This window comes from Sturnus vulgaris, chromosome 13, assembly GCF_052056855.1.
Source record: "Sturnus vulgaris isolate bStuVul1 chromosome 13, bStuVul1.hap1, whole genome shotgun sequence".
Classification (NCBI taxonomy): Eukaryota; Metazoa; Chordata; class Aves; order Passeriformes; family Sturnidae; genus Sturnus; species Sturnus vulgaris.
Genome location: NC_142255.1, coordinates 16,150,386 through 16,166,854, shown reverse-complemented (window position 1 = coordinate 16,166,854; position 16,469 = coordinate 16,150,386). Strand labels below are relative to the sequence as shown.

Here is a 16,469-nt window from a genome sequence, read left to right as displayed (position 1 = left end):
AGGGCCCGGGGGTGGGGGGAAGGACCGGGTACGAACAATATTGATCAGAAGAAGGATAAATCTTTTAACTGCTTGTTAATACCATAAATATGGTCTACACAAGTTTCCACTCTTGTTAAGTCTAATCAGTACATGGAAGATGGAGACATAGCCCACTTGAATGAATTTTTATTATTGCCAGAGGGGTACTTGCATCTGTGGGCTTCCTCCCCTCCTCAGTTTGAGCACCCCCCGCCCCCCCTTCCAAAATCCCCCCTTGCAGAGGAGGATCGTGAAGGTGTGCAGAAAGCACAGGAGACAAATCTAAGCTTTTTGTCCTTTCTTCATTTTTCCAAATGCTTCTTTTTTTTTTGTAAAGCTAAACGGGTCATGGCGGGGAAAGCCTAAAGGGGGGAGCCCCCTGCCCGCCCGCCCCCCCCCCCCCCTTTTATTCTTGAGATCTCTGGATGAAAGGCTGACCCAGTAATTCAGTTTGATGATAACCATTTTCATGCTTGAAAACAATCTGCCAAATTAAACCTAAATGGAAAGAGCAGTGGGAAAGGTAGTGAGAGCAGGGCATTTTGAAATCCCCCCCACCTCTCCGAAAGGGATTGTTTGGCCAAAGGAGGAGGGAAAGGCAATTAAATAGACTAAAGATGATTTAAATCCCAACCAAAAATAATTCCAGGGAGAAGTTTGCCCCCTCCGGTGCTGCCCAGCCCTGGATTTGAAAACTTTGGCCCAACTTGTGGCAATAGCTACAACTTTGCTCCGCAGGGGTCAGAGGTGAGGGCTATTTTAACCCTAAAAGCCTGCGAGTGACCAAGGTTGCGGCTGGGCTCGCAGCACTAATAGCCATAATTACCTCCTCCCCTTCCAGGGACATTCCTCGCAGCAGCAGTGTTAGACGCCGAATTGAAGAAAATCCTGGAGTTGAACATATCTTCGGGGGTAAATAGCAGCAATATGAAGGAATTTCAGAGCTCTCCCTTTTGCTTGGGGGGATTGAAGCTTTTTTCCTCTTTTTTTTTTTTTTTTTCCCCTCTTTTTTTCTTTTTTCCTCCTTTTTTCCCCCCTCCCTTGCCAGCATTCCCAAGGCGCTGGGTCTTTGTCTTAGAAGGAATGGAGTGTCTGAATGGTGTGAAAGGGACAGAGAGGGTTGCTTCAAATCGATTTTACTTGTCCTCTCTGTCTTTTCGGATCAACGCCCTTCAATGGACACATAGGTGCTCTTTCAACCAAAAACTTGTGCAACATTTTCTGCCTGTATTGGTGCTAAATACAATAAATGCTGGGCAGATTTTTTTTCTTTCTTTCCAAAGCAGAAAGCACCCTAATTAAATTGTTTTATATGGACAGTCAAGACAGACCAATTAAGTATGCATTAGTATAAAGATATATTCGAGAGATAAGCGCTCTATAGGAGCCCTGTCTAGGCAAGGTGTGGAAAGTGTCCTCTCGAAGAGAGGCTGTGAGCAGGGTTTCATATGGATTTTTCCCCTCCATTGCCTCCTATACTCGAGTAACGGGCTGAATAAGTTCGAGAAAAGCCATTAGTGAAAGTGGTTTCTAAACAAAGTTAACAGGTGGATGTAGCTGGTTTTACATTTGAATAACAGTCGCACATCTGTAATACACAGCCCTGGATTTATGCAGCGCCTGTTCAGGCAATGTCCATTTGCAGAGATAAACGCCTTCGACCTAGAGCTGAGGTGCAAATGCACACGCAAGGGAATAAAATAAATATCTGGGCACCTCTGTGGGCTGCAGGACATGATGTGAGTGAGCACACACAGACGATGCAGATATAACTGTGTAGCCATTGTGTGGAGGCACCCAGCCTGCATCAGACAGGCACCCACACAGCAGGCACTGCTGTCTCGGACACCTCACCGGGCACAGCACACCCCTGGGGTAATTGCAAGGGGAGGCATTGGCTTTCCCAGGGGTGAAATAGCAGATCAGGATAAAACATACACATACACACGCGAACTTCTCTTGCTGCCCATTTTATCACTCTGGGAAAGCTCTCGTTATGGTTAACCACAGGAAACGGGCTTTAAGCTCTTCTCCATTTCCATTATTATTATTATTATTATTTTCTTCTTCACTGCAGATTTTCCATGTCGTTCAAAAAAACCACCCCAAACAAAAAACCAGACAAACAAACAAAAAACCACTGAGCCCTCAGCCCTGCCTCAGCCTGGTCCTGGGGCAGGCAAAGCCGCGGGATGCGATGAGGAGGAGGAGGGAGGTGGGTTGGAAGTTGCTGGGGCACCCTGCATCCCTGGGCACATCGTTCCCACCCGCTGAGGCTGAGCTGTGCCCTGTGCCCGAAGATGCTGCAGGGTGCGAGCGGGGAATCGCCCTCTCGCCGTGGCATTGCAGCGCAGGGAGCGGACGGGGTTTCACTGGAGAGGTCGGGGAAAAGGGGATCGGGGGGTTCGGGGATGCAGAGCAGCGGTGCGGGGGCTGCTCGCTTTGAACCCCATTTTCCAGCAGCGCTCTGCGTGTGTCAGCCCATCCCAGGGAGATGGGAGACGGGGATGAATAAGGCATTCCTTGCTTAGGTGCTTTAATGGCACGGTAAACAGGTTAGAAACAGACGTTTTTAAAGACTCAGTTTTTCTTTATTGGTCACCTTCGAGGATAAATCATAACAGACAGTATGGGGGGCAAAGAATTCATCTAAAGGAGATCTCAGCAAGTCACTACCCGGACAATAGTCCACCTCCTGTTGGGTTGCGTATTGATCAGGAGAGGAGCTGAGGATGTCGCCACACTAAATATTTACTGATCACACACAAATAGCCGCGACTTGAACGATTTTCTCCTGTGAGGAGAGCAGAGAGAGAAGGGTAAATCATTTTATTAGTGTGTATAAAGCAAAGAGCACACTCTGGCTTGGAGTGTTTTAAAATGTGTCTTCAGCTGGATGAAAAGAGTTAGGGAAATCGATATGGAGTGATTAGACGAACCAGTCGTGTCAAAGAGAGAGGCTGTGAATTTCATGGATTTGGTTATACCGGGAGGGGGAAAATATACCGAGAGATTAAAGGGAGGAACCCATTGTAGCAGAGCCAATGAAAAAATAATATCTAATCAGAGCCGGCAAAGGTAGGGACGGGATAAGACCCACATTTCTAAAGAATCACATCAGCTGGAGAGGGATCAGGGACACAGATGAAAGAGGCAAACGGGGGGAGAGCTGCAGAGTGGGAGCCTAGAAATGCTACAGAGCAAATCCAGGAGAGGCAGAGAAAAGTCGCCTCTGTGGAGCAAAGCTGAGATACCACGAAAATGGGGACAAAAGGCTCAGGAGCGAGGGAGAGGGCTGGAGTAACCGGGCGCCTGCCTTGGAGGTGAAGTTGAGGGGTGCCCAGCCCGTGTACCCGCCAGGCAGAGAGGGCTCTGGCAGCAGAAGCGAGGGCACATCCAGCTCCCATCCGAGGGGTTTAAATCCTTCTCCTACAAGTTTGTTCTCCCCTCTCCTTCCCGCCCCCCTCCCTCCCCACAAGCAAATGTGGTGAGTAAAATGGATTTTAGCGTTTAACCACCTCATTTTATCCACGTAATGACAAGGCTCGTAATATGTAATCTACAGATTACTGCCATTCGAGGGTGACCACAAGTGGCATAAAAAAAATTAAAAAAAAAATAAAATTCAGCATTTCTGCAAATGACAAAATGGCTAAAAACAGCCCTTGCTCTAAGTATTGAAGTTGGGGAGTTGCTGCTGCAGGATTTTATCGGTCGTAGGGAGCAATTTAGCCGTGGCTCAGGTACAGCCCTGGGGTGTCTCGGCGGATTAAAGAAAACTTTGCTGGAGACAAGCAAATATCTGAGTGCCAAAGGGCAGAAAGCTGGGAGTAAGGCAGGGCTCTACCATGCGACGTTAAAATACGTTCTCTGGGGATGCTCAGAATTATTATTATTATATATTTTTAATTGTTTTTGCCTCTAATCCGTGATGTTTGGCCCGTGTTCACATGCTACCTTCTCTCCGCGTATTTTTCTTTAGCAGAAAATAGGATGCGACTGCACAGAACTAAGCCAAAGCAGCGAGAGAAAGTTTGTACCGCACTTTAAATGATGCTGATTGCTGGGAGGGAGGAAAGGCATCTCAAGCTAGGAACCGAGGAGTAAAAACTGATGTGAAAACAGCTTTTCACTTCTCCTCCAAGTGCTAATTTTGCTACTGTAAACAAACACCGAAGTTAGAAACAGCTGCAAATAGCCTGCCGGGCACCCAGGGCTCAGGGATAGGAGGGGGTTGACTTTTGTTCATCTCTCGGGCTGCATTTTCCCCCAGCTTTGCTTTTATTTTGTACCCCGAAATCAGGGGCTGGTGGTGATTTCAGTTGCGGAGAAGGGACAAAAAGTATGGGCATACTGAGAGCGTTTCATGTGAGCCTATGGAGCACAGGCAGCTCGGCTGGATCTCTAATGCAACAGGAAACCTCGGGACAGACTCAGCCTAATTAACAGTTTTCCATAGCTGAAGCGATTTTTAAGAATCCCAGTGGATTAGCCCAATATGTTCAGGTGTGAGGCTACGAGGGCCTATAACTCCTTTCACTATAATCTTATAACCTCCTTACCTAATTCCTTAGATTGCAGATAGGAAGAGTCTGACCCTGGAGGTCGTAAAGAGCTGGGTTTCATTAACCCTTCCCTCCCCGGCGCCGCTCCAAGGTTAACTGCGCCGGGCTGTGCGCTCGGGGGAGCGAGGGAGGGCGGCCAGGAGAAAGGCATTTGCAAGAGGGGTCGATCTGACGGGAGGGCAAAGCTTAAAATGATTTCTGCTCCCTTCATTCCCTCCCTTCAGCCAAAGGAAATATGGAAATAGGGAACTTTTCTTTTTTTTTTTTCCCCAGGCATCCGGAGGTGCATAAATGTACGGATGTTTGTGAGGCAATTCATCCCCTTTACACCATTTCATTATTGTTTATTATTTCTAATTTTTTTTTCCCCAAACGTGGAGGAAATGAAACATTCTAGAATCATCAGCAAAAAGTAAAGCAATCTCCATCTTTAGGACCAGCACCAATCTCTTGAGCTTCTTGTCCACAGTAGAGCTGTAATCTTTAAATAATAATAAAAAAATCTAGAAAAGCTTCTCAGACTGTATTTGCCTGGGAACACACCTGGTTTATATTTTAATAGGTAGTTACATTGTATTGATTCAGGGTACACCATTGATGTTGAAAGTTAATAACTCTCAAATTATATCTATCTGCCTACATACATAATTGCATACACAGTATAACACTGGAGGAATTTGCATTTTGCAGCACATTCTTTGTTCTTAAATCTTTTAACACACTGAGTTGTTCCTTTGAAGAAAATGTTATTGAACCACATGTTTAAGGAAAAGATGCTTCTAAACTATATGTTTAAGCAATGAAATTGTTGAGTGAAATACAGATTTCTTTGTATCTCACACAAACCTTACCACACGCCAATCTTAACCTGCACATCGAACTGCCTTTTTTTCTCTCTTTTTTTTCCCCCTCCCAGTTAGAAGGCAGAAATATTTGAACTGCTGAAAGAGGTGGGTACTTTTTGGTAAGTATGTTTAGATATGATCTTCAGATACATTTATTGTACTTTCAAATTCTTGGGATACTAATTGAGCTGGCAAACAATATCCCAGCTGAATGTCTCAGCTTCTTCCCTATTTAACAGGCTTTAATGTAGAAGTATATTATAGCCATCCTTCTACTAAACAATGTAGCTGAGGAGTCAGCAAAAAATGAAAAAAACATGTTAAAACCAAATTATAATTGCTGCCTTATATCTGACTCTTCTTCCTTTCCGCAGTCCTAATGAACTCTTTAAAGTTTTATTTATTTATTTTTTTTATTTCTGAGTGACAGATCAAAAATAATTAGCAGAATCAGAAGCAGCCGGGAAGCTTGAAATAATGTGTCTAAATATTTCATATTGCTACTTATAATACCAGCCCTTCAGTTGTAAAAAGGAACCATTCCCTATTTATTCTGTGGTGGTTTATAAATACAGAAGGATAGATTCTTTTTTTTTTTTTTCCCAGGGCCTGCCTCAGCAATGCCATAAATAGAGATTGAGCTATCAGGAGTAAAAAAAAAAAAGAAAAAGAATAAAATAAAAGCAAAACCCTAGACAGGAATAGAGACAGACAGATAAATGTATAACTGCATCTGAACAATGTTACGTAGCACATTAGGAGTTGGTAAAAAAAAAATTAAATCTATCGCATATTTATAACCTCATAATTAAAATACATTCTTATCTCTCTCCTCTGAAAGGTTGCAGCTTTCTTGGAAGTATTTTGAGTGCATATTTTAAAGTCCATGTCTCGAATTGAATTAAGATGAGCTGTTTTGCCCAAGAGTAAAACCCTTGTTTACAATTTAATATTTAACTTTCAGCTGCCTACCCATCGCCATATCATTTTCTTTAGATTTCACCGCCTTAGATTTGCAGGCTTTATTTAAAATGATGTTAGCTTATATCAAATCCTAATTGCTTATCATAAGAAATGAGTCAACATAATCCAAAACAGTCCCCCTGGTCTGATCGAGGTAAATTGGATGAGAATATTTCACATTCAAAGAGTTAAAGCTAAACCGAAAACTTTAAAGCAAAGAGATACCAGCAAACAGTGAAAAATGGTACATCTGCTCTCTCTTGACAAGTTTGCATTATATCACATGTAAGGAAGCCCAAATTTTTGAATCTGAGACCAGTTTTAGTTTTTAATAGGAAATAATTACATGGAACTTTATTTCCAGAGAGAATGTCCCTTCCAGCTACAGTGTTTTGCTTTGATCTAAGTATTAACTGGTAATAAAATAACCATATTTTGGATCCTAAGCATATTGATGCTTAGAGGAATGTTATGCTTTCAATCAAATTTTAACTTTAGATTATCCGAAGGTATTCATCCTTCTTTTGTCAGAAACCAATTTGCTCTCTTACTCCTACAGCTACCCACATGTGGTTTGGTATACTTTGTTATTTTATAGTGGAATTTGCACTATCGAGGTGGAAAACTTTTAGATGGAATGAGATCATGTTCCAGGCTGGCAATTTGGGCTGTTTCTCATACAGGTCCCCGTCCAGCCCTTCTTTACCCTTGTGCACCACCACCTTTGCTCACCTCCGAGGGCGACGGCTGTGTCAGGATTTTGTTTTAAATATTCAGATTTTTTTTAATTTAATTTTTTTTTTTTAAACCTGGAGAATCAATCATTTGGACCCATCCTGAACAATTAACCTCCCCTTTATATTACAGCCCCAAGTGCAGTACTTCATAAAGACATGAAAAGGACATCCCAGTCAGCAGGACCCGAGCCCAGGCTTGTCACAGAGTATAAAAGGAGAGAGAAGGGGAGTTTTTATCTCTTTGCCCCGCCAATTCTTAATAGTTCTAAGTTTCAGTGTGACAATAAAACAGTTTTGATAACATAGCTCATGGGTTTCTCTGCCACATAAAGTTTTCTTAATAATAAAAAAGAAGAAACTTTATCCCTGCTAAATTAAAATAGGGCAGATGTTGGATATGGTTCATATTAGCCAGCCTTTCACCCCTTTGCCCCTGGCACTAAAGTTCTGACTTTTTCTTTCTACTATGTCTGTTTTTAACTGAAAGGTATTATTCCTGCCCTGGCTCTCTTCTTCTATTTATTTTTTCAGTGTCTAAAATTAAACCTATTCATTTAGTAATATACATTCTATTTCACTTTGCTAAACCTGGCCAGAGAGGGGAAACGTTTTCCAAAAAAGTGATGCACCACTGACCTTAAAAGAAAACATGAAGCAGGGAAAGCTGTTCTTAAAAGGTTTATTTCTTGAGAATTTTGTAGCTCTGTTGACATTATAGGGATAATGGCTGTATTGCAATGGGCTTTCAAGGCCCAAGAGGTTTATGTTTTCTTCTGACCATAAGTCTAATAAAATTTTAAAGGTGCACAAAGTCTCATCACTTTAGATATTTAAAACTAGTTTGAAAAATCCCTTGGGAAACATACATTATGGTGGATAGCTCCACTGAGAAAGCAGGGGATAGACAAAAAAAAATACCCTGAGTCCAAACCCAAATAAACCCCCCTATTTTTTTTCATGCTAGCTCTATGAAAATCTTGGCTATTAAACTCCCAAGGATAGTACAGCTCTTTTCTCCAGGGCTGTGCAGATAGAATTTATTGTCCATTTGGAATGATCAAGTTTAGGCTAATAAAAGGCTCTCTGTAAGCAGAAATGCCCAAGTTGATATTTGGCAGAGTTTTCAATGGTGGAGTTTATACAGGATGGGGGCTCTGCACTATTTGAAATAACTCCTGTCCCAGCAGCTGAAGATGATCTGACACACAAGTAAACGTTAGCAGGCAGTGACTGAAGGTTAATCAGCGCTGCTTTCTGAGCTGGGTGCTTGAAAGCAGGAAAAAGTGAAAGCTGCTTTCTCTAGCCCTTCCCTATGCTAAGGTGCTGCTAACTTTTATGATTTTTTCCCCCCCCTTCCTCTTTTACTATCTGTCTTTGTGCCTGAGGGCCAGTGAAAGAACACTGCAGATTCTAGATTGCTTTCAGAGTTTCCCTTTGCTGATGATGGATTACCATGTCAATTTAAACGGCATAGGATTAATTTGTTTCAATGATTTCTCTTTAGGCTGAATGCCAGTCTTTTTTTCTATCTCTCTCCTTGCTCTTCAGAAAAAAATAATAACAATAATAATAATAATAAATCCTTAAACCCCCCAAACACTTTTGAGATCCCATGTTAAAACGACAATAATAGAAATAGACAAGTTAGGTGTAATGTTGCAACACAGTTGTAGGTTTGAGTGTTTTTATCTCGTTCTAAGGGGCTGCAGCATACAGTCAGTCACATTAAAATGAAATTGGATCCAACGTTTATTCAATAAATACTTGTCTTGTAGGTAATCCAGAACAGAGTGCTTTTGACACATAAGGACTTAATTTGTCTTGGATAACAAGTTATTAATATGGCACATTTAAACTTGCCACCTACAATAAGGTCATTTAGATCTATAATATGACTCACGAGAGAACTTCATAAAGCCAGAAACAAAGTTTGAAACTGCCTCTGAGGCGTGGAGCAGACGCACGGCTCACGGTTTGCTCTTTTCAGAAGAAAGTTCAGAGCAAGTAGGAGCCACCCAAACCCAAATGGTGTGCATCTGCTCCTCTTTGAAAGGCAAACGTAAATGGAGTAAGGAGGGGAGGAAAAAAAAAAAAAAGGAACCCAAACACACATTTTTGAATGAGTAAGCTTTAAAGCTGTGCTGCGTCTGCTCGCAAACTCATCGCAGCTTTGAAAGTGAAAAAACAACATTTGGTTCAGAGTGGAAATTCGCCTGCATTTGCACCCTACCTCTTCCATGTGCCTCGCAATTTACTCGCTTTTAATAATAAGTGAGGAAGTTGGAACATAATCCACCCATAAATGTTATTGCTGTAATTTGACTGCTCTGTGTTTGTTCATGCATTAGTTGTATATGTAAAGCAAAGTGGGGATGGATGGATGGGGATCCCCGTGCAGCACGAACAAACAGAGGTGTTTGGGTTTTCAACACCCAAACATCCTGCAATTGTTTGCAGGTTTGAGGTGTTTAGTTTCAGACCTATCCTAACCCAGTGGTGCCTGCAAGAGGTGCATCAGGAGGGGAATATTGTGGGAATGCTGCTCAGGATGTGTTTGATGACGGGCAATTCCTTCTCCACGTTATGTCCCTGAGCTTTGTTATTCTGCTTTTCTGTACTAAGCCCCTGGTTGCTTTTGCTCTGGCAGATTCTGTCTCCTTAAGTAACGAAAACTCATTTTTAAGCTATTCCTGGGAAAAAGGTGTTACACATGAGTAGAAAAATGCAGGCAAGAAAGGCTAATTGAATGAAAAGAGAGAATTAGGTTAAAAATAGAGTACAATCTAGTATCACATTTTCACTAGTGTAACCTGAAATGAAGGTGTCTCCAAGTCCCCAGTGATGCCAGAGTGTTTAGATGTTGGGCACAGATGGAGACACCTATTGAAATGTGTCTGAAGAAGATTAATAGGACTTGTCAGTGTTGGGAAAGCACTGCTTTGCTGTAAATTTCTACTAGCACAAGATGAATTACCGATGAATGCTCAGTTATCAACCCCATCACTATCATTGGACACTAAATCAAATTGAGCAGTTATCTACAATCAGAAAATTTCTTTTAAAAGTAAGCATACACCTTTAGGCTTAAACTCTTTAATAAGACAATATCCTCGATGGTATGTGTGTGTTCACGAAGGGATATGATTTAAAGTTTCTATACAAAAAGCTTCTGCTCAGAAATGAACTCCAAGTTCAGTGTGAAATCAGGATTGTCAAACAATAGAAGACACTCAGAAAATGCTGGTTATATAACACAGAGTTCTGGTAGGGGACTGGTCCAAAATGGATTTTCATGCGTGTCATTAGATTTTGGATCCATCCCTATTTATGAGAGGTTTTTTTCAGTCTCTGCTCTCCCCTTATTTATGGTGATGATAAACTCCCCCCTTCTCTCTACCTTAAAGACTGAGCATCCAAATCATACATTAATGCAAAATAGCCATCATGACTCAGGATATATGTATAATAATAATACCACTCCCCAACATATTTAGGAAATTATAGCTTAATATAATGAACTATGTGATGAAAGAGTCAATGAATAATATTTAACTGAGAATATTTCTTTCCCTCCTTTATGAAAGGGGAAACTGTCACAAGCAAAACTACCACGAGCATTTACCAGCCCACTCCTGAAGAATATTACCTGCATTTACCATCTGATGCTGCTGATGACAATGATATTAAATAAGCATTACATACTTTCAGCCTCTAGGATTTCTTTCTCTCTCACCCAGGCACTGCATGCTTTATCCAAGGAGATTTATCATGGCGTGTTTTCCAAAGTCAATTTTTCCCTTTTGTTAGAGACAAGGGCAGTCATTTGTGTTTAGGGAGGGAGACAGGTACAGAGCCTTTATCTGATCTGCGTCCCCAGCCACCACCACCTTCTTAATCGATGGCAGATTCCTGCTCTGGAGGATCTGGCCCTCTCTGGGTTACTTCCCAACCAAGGAATGTATCCATCCCTTCACCTCCACATATCTCACCTGTGATCCATGCTGCTTTTGGAGAAGGGAATAACACGCTGTTTACCACACAGCACAATTTCAAAGCCTTTGTGTGTTTCTCATCGCCAACCAAAGCTTGTTATTCACCCCCCTAAAAATTTACCAGGAGAAGGGAGAGCAGAAGTTATTTTCTTCATTTTTACACCCCAATTTTCACGCAGCAAATGCCCTGCATTAGGACCAGGTTGCACTCAGATGGAAGTTATTAACTTTCAGCAGAACGGGGCCGATTTCAGCCAGCCACAGCCCGTGCCCTTCGAATGCAGTCGCTTTGCAGCATCCCCGTGTTTATTTTTTTCCTTTGGAGGGCATGATTCTTTAAACATATTTGTTTTACACAGAGCAGCAGTTGAATCCTAACTTTTATTTTTCCCCCCACAAACACGTAAAGAGAATATTAATAGGGAATATTAACAGAGGTGAGTGCAGCATGAAGCTAGTTAGGTTGTAGTAGCTGAGAAATATGAACTAGTGAACATAATCCATAAACTCCATTTGGTTACTATAATACTCCAATCTGTATTTATTACAACCCCACTCTGATGCTTATACAACTGCAATTGCTAGATTTATACACTCTAATGGTTTCACAATAGGAAAAACCTGTGTCTTTATCTTTCTTTTCCTGTCCAAAATAACCCCTTCCACATATACTTCAGGCTTCTCTGGACCTTGTCTGGGTTTAATCACAGGCTTTGGGACAAAATGTGCATTATTAAGAAGTATAAATATTTTCAGAAGCAATCAAAGGGTTGAAAGATTGATTCGGCATGTAGATTGGATTTAATTCGAAGCAGCTTTGTTCTAATGAGGACTACTGGGATACAAAGACAGCAGCCGCTTATGGCCACCAGTTGGGAACTTCGACTTGCTGCAGCAACCTGTCAAGAATTCCAAGAAACTGCCAGGTATTGAACAGAGAAGTGGTAGGGAACACGATGGTCTATTGTTTGCAGCCTCTTTCCGAGGCTGGGTTACGATTTCATAAATCAAATTTACCAAAGTCCTATTTTACCGAAATGACAATTCGGCTTCTTGCTGCCCACAGGGCCAAATCCTTCAGCCCCTCACTCGGGGAAAACCCCTATGGACTTTGTGGGTGGCTTTGCCTTGAGGGAAAGGTGGTAAAGCTTGGCTGAGCCTCAACTCCAGCCAGTTTGGGAGCCATGTAGCAATTTTGCCTGCTCCCAGACCTGGTTGCTTTCACAGTGACTCGTTCCATTCACTTTTGCTATCTGCACTTCTAGATGTGATGGGACCTTTTTGCATAGGGAGGTGTTTATTCCTGGGTAGAATTACAGCTCTGTGAGGGCTTGGAAGCTCCTGTTCTTATTGGGTGACCCAGCAGAACTGCTGGACCTGTCCTGCTTCCTGCCTGCAGTGTCCAACAAAACATTCTTGGGATGATGCTGAGCCAAAGGGGACCCTTGGCTGCTGTCCCCTCAGACTCAAGAAACCCCGACAGTAAAATGTGAGTGTAGGCTGTGGGGGGGTGTCACGTCACAGGTACTGGGTTTCCTAAACGCCCAGTGTACAGTCAGAATCACAGGATATACAGGATCAAACATGGACCAGTTTCTCTCTCCCCATAGCCCCCCCTTGCCTACTTTTGTCCATAAAAGCAATAGAAAGAGAGAAAGCTTGAATTTTCTGAACTGTTTCACCCATCCACAGCTGGAATTCCAAAGCAAAATGAAAATGCCTTTAAAATCAACCCTACATGGGAGCCTGAGAGAACAAGTTTTCCTTTGTTGTAGGGTATAGTATTATTTGCTGTAGGTTTTTGATATACATTCTAAATTAGGCCTGCAAAGGAATGCTTCATCTTTAATTCATCACTCTCAGCTGAAAGAGATTAGCAATGTCTAGCACGCACCCTTCGTATGGTGCTGACCTCATCAAGTATGGCCTGAAATTAATTAGCCTCATTCATTCCAAATGGAAAAGGATAATGGAGCTGCATTTTAGAGATGACCATCACAAATTGTATGCAGCATATTTAAAATCTTTCCCCCCCTCTCTCCCCTCCCCATTTAAAAAAAAAAAAACTATGTAGATTAAAATTCTTTCCAGAACTTGCAATATGTCGGAGTTATCGAGGCATTAGGAGCAGAAACCATTCCGTTTTTATTTGTGGGACTGGGAGCCACATTTTGTATGTGTGGCTGTAAAAGCAGCAAGCCCGTCTTAATGGCAGAACACCTGGAATTAATTTGATATTTCCAGGTGCTCTGGCAAACTGGGACATCAAGCACTTGATGTTTAAACATTCTTCCACTGGCTCGCTTAAATCAATATGAAAGTGGTGTCCCTTTGTCATTCATACATGCAAAGTGCTAGCACAAACTCCAGCTTGGCTTCAGAGTCCTACATCACTCATAATCTAATTAGAAATCAGAGCAGAGCTGAAGCAGCATTCTTTGTGGATTCTTGGGCAGCAAATAGGGATACTTGTCTTTTGTTTCCCTCCTCGATTGCATCGTTCACAAGCTTTCACACCACATCTCTAAAGGTGGTTAGGTGCCTCAAGATGTTGACAGGCATGAAGGACAAGATTATTTAGGTGCCTAACCCGGGTGATTTCAAATGGAATTAAGCAACTGGATGTTACTGGGCTGGGAGGGGTGATGGTGGTGGTGTGGGGATGGGGGGAAAGAAAAAAAAAAAAAGCGGTCAGTGCATATTAAAAGCTCTAATTTGTTGTCCTAAACTCTAGCAACGTGGGCGATGCTTTTCCAGGGTAAAGTTGCCTGCAGGGTACATTTGCTGAAGCCTGTTAATTTCTCCTGAGGTCAGTGGGTACCGGCTGTTGGGCAGCACAGCCTCTCCTGGCCAGGCACAGTGGTTGCATGTGCTCCGGCTGCTTCCCAAGAGACAGGGACAGTAGTGAAGAACGTGGGGTTTCCCACAGGAATTTGGAAGATGCCCATGTCTAAGACAATGGTGAGGATTGGGCCAAAATCCAGATCCAGCCTTGATTCCTTCCTCCAAGTAAGCCTGTGTTGAGCCACGACTGCTGATGGATCGCAGCGTCCTCTCTCCTCACTGCCCTGCATCACATCACCAGGAGCACCTGACAGTACTGTGAGTAAGAGACGTTTTTTTCCTCACACCAAACAATTCATTGCAAAACTTCAGATTTTGAAATGACAAGGTCAAAATGGCTTATATCTGCAATGCTGGAGCTTGGGGAGCATTCCTGCAGTTCTTATACCCAGGGCTGGAAACACAGGGAAAATATTTTGTGGTGCGTACTACAATCACCTCATACCTAGAAAAATGGAGAATTAATTATTTCTCTTTTAACACAAACAAACATTTGTCTTCCAAAGACTCCATTCATTAAGAACTGCCATTGAATCCAAGATTGAACCTATTGTTATTAATCCTAAATGAATTCAAGTTTGCCTACCATGAACAAAGCTGCTCGCCATCTGATAATCCAAATTTGCTCAGGAAAAAGAATGAGCAAATGTTAGAAGCAGCAGGTGAAATCATACCACAGTTATTAAGCCTTTTTTCAGGGGAAGCACAGGATAGATTAAATTGTTATGTTAGGCCATGTTGTGAGTCCACGTCAATTTTGTCTGAGATCTTATCTTAGCTCAGAACTGTTTCCTCCTAAATTAAACTAAATGTTGAAGACATGAGAAGTGTATTGACCCAAAGATTCAAAACTTTGGATTCAGCAGACTTTTGATCTTTTGTCCACAGAGTATCAAGTTGTAAAGCTGTGGAATATTAAATAATCATGATTATCTTCAACTTGCTCAAGTTCATTTGTCATGCTGGGACACTGGCACAGATTTTCCTTGCTGGTTTTTTGTCAGAACCAGGCATTGATTTTGCCTGCTTGCTGGTATCATTTGCCACTGAACTTATAGACTGTGGTCCTTTCCTAATATTATGCACCAACTGTGAGCTGTAATTCTGTCTCTAGTGCTCTTAATCTCTCTTTTGCAAACACTGTTGTCCAATAAAGCAGCAAACAAAAATCTTACAATCAAAACAACTGAATTATGCTGGTACTTCGATCAGCTGTTATCAGGCACAGGCAGTTCTTGAGATTCAAAAATGCAGTGTAATTCACCCGGGACAAGAAATCAAATTTAAAAATGAGCTGAACAGACATTTTTAGGAATAAGTAAATTTCTAAATAAACCAGCTTTTTAATTCCCCCTTTTCTATATTAGAACAAATCAATATTGTCTGCACTTGGAGATGAGTTTCAACTGTCATAATTAAATATCATCCTTCTTCTTGCAGCACAGCCAAACAAGGACTTTTACTCCTGACACAAGAGTTTCCTCAAGTAGGGACAACTTACTAGCTTATTACAGCAATGATTTAAGATCCACATGGTTCCATCATATTTTAGAAAACAAATCTCTACCAAAACACACAGCACAATTCATCCCTGGAGTCAGAGCACTGAAGAGATGGAGTAATAAAAGAAATAATATATTTTAAATGCTTTTTAAATACAAACATAATGATGATACATTAAATAATGTGATCTACCCAGCCGGACTTCTAATTATCTACATGCAGACCTCATGTTCATTCATCACTTCATTCTCTTCAGCTGTATTGTTGTTTTTTGGTAGGCACTAACACTGAGCTATAAGTTTGAATGGAAAGGGAAACAAGGACAGTGCAAGGCTGTATATTAGCTTAGACAAGTAGGATGTCATTGCCAGCCTGAATTTGTTGATGACACCAGGCATTAAGCAAGTAAATCTTCAGCCACTGAAGCACGAGTTTGCTGACTTGAAGTAATGACATCCAGGAGGTGATGCAGTGGATTTACACCAGCAAGTACCTATGGACTAATAATGGCCACTTAGACCTGACCACAAAATAATTAGTCAAAATGGAGATTGACCTCTCCTCTGAAAAGAAAGATTTTGTTTTTCCTTATTTTAGTCTCATTTCAAATGTTCAAGAATCTGGGTTTGACCTTTGAGGAAGGGGAAGGACTTTTGTCTCTGAAGAATTGAGCTCATGGAGTCAATTCCCATTTGCACCCAGCAAAGACCATGGAGATTTTCAGTGGTACAAAAAGGTATCAGCTCCCAATCTAGGGGCTGAGTGTGAGGCTGGGCCTTTCTGTGGGCTGAGGTTTGTTTCCATTTGTACCAGGTATTGGTGGTCTATAGTGGTTTCACCTAAATCCTTGGATGTTTCAGGTCCACACGCACATGGTGACTTCACCTGCTGAAAACACAGGAGCCATCACAGTTCTTTGTCCCAGCTAAACTATCTCGCTCCCCTTCTGCAATGTTTTCTTTCCATAATCCTAATTCTACCATCCCTTTCCCCTAATAA

The 16,469-nt window shown here is 41.8% G+C and overlaps 1 long non-coding RNA gene across 13 annotated transcripts in view; it reads left to right on the top strand.

The window, feature by feature from the left end:
- Positions 1 to 16,469, top strand: part of LOC106852161 (uncharacterized) — a 43,891-nt gene that overhangs the window by 4,706 nt on the left and 22,716 nt on the right. For 8 of the 13 annotated variants that reach the window (XR_015806563.1, XR_015806562.1, XR_015806560.1 and 5 more), the window contains exons 2-3: positions 5,503 to 5,550; positions 10,716 to 14,225. This is a non-coding gene — a long non-coding RNA (uncharacterized LOC106852161). Of the gene's footprint in view, positions 1 to 2,460; positions 3,509 to 5,502; positions 5,551 to 10,715; positions 14,226 to 16,469 lie in introns of those variants that run through there. The other 5 variants (XR_015806555.1, XR_015806554.1, XR_015806557.1 and 2 more) reach the window with 5 other exon arrangements.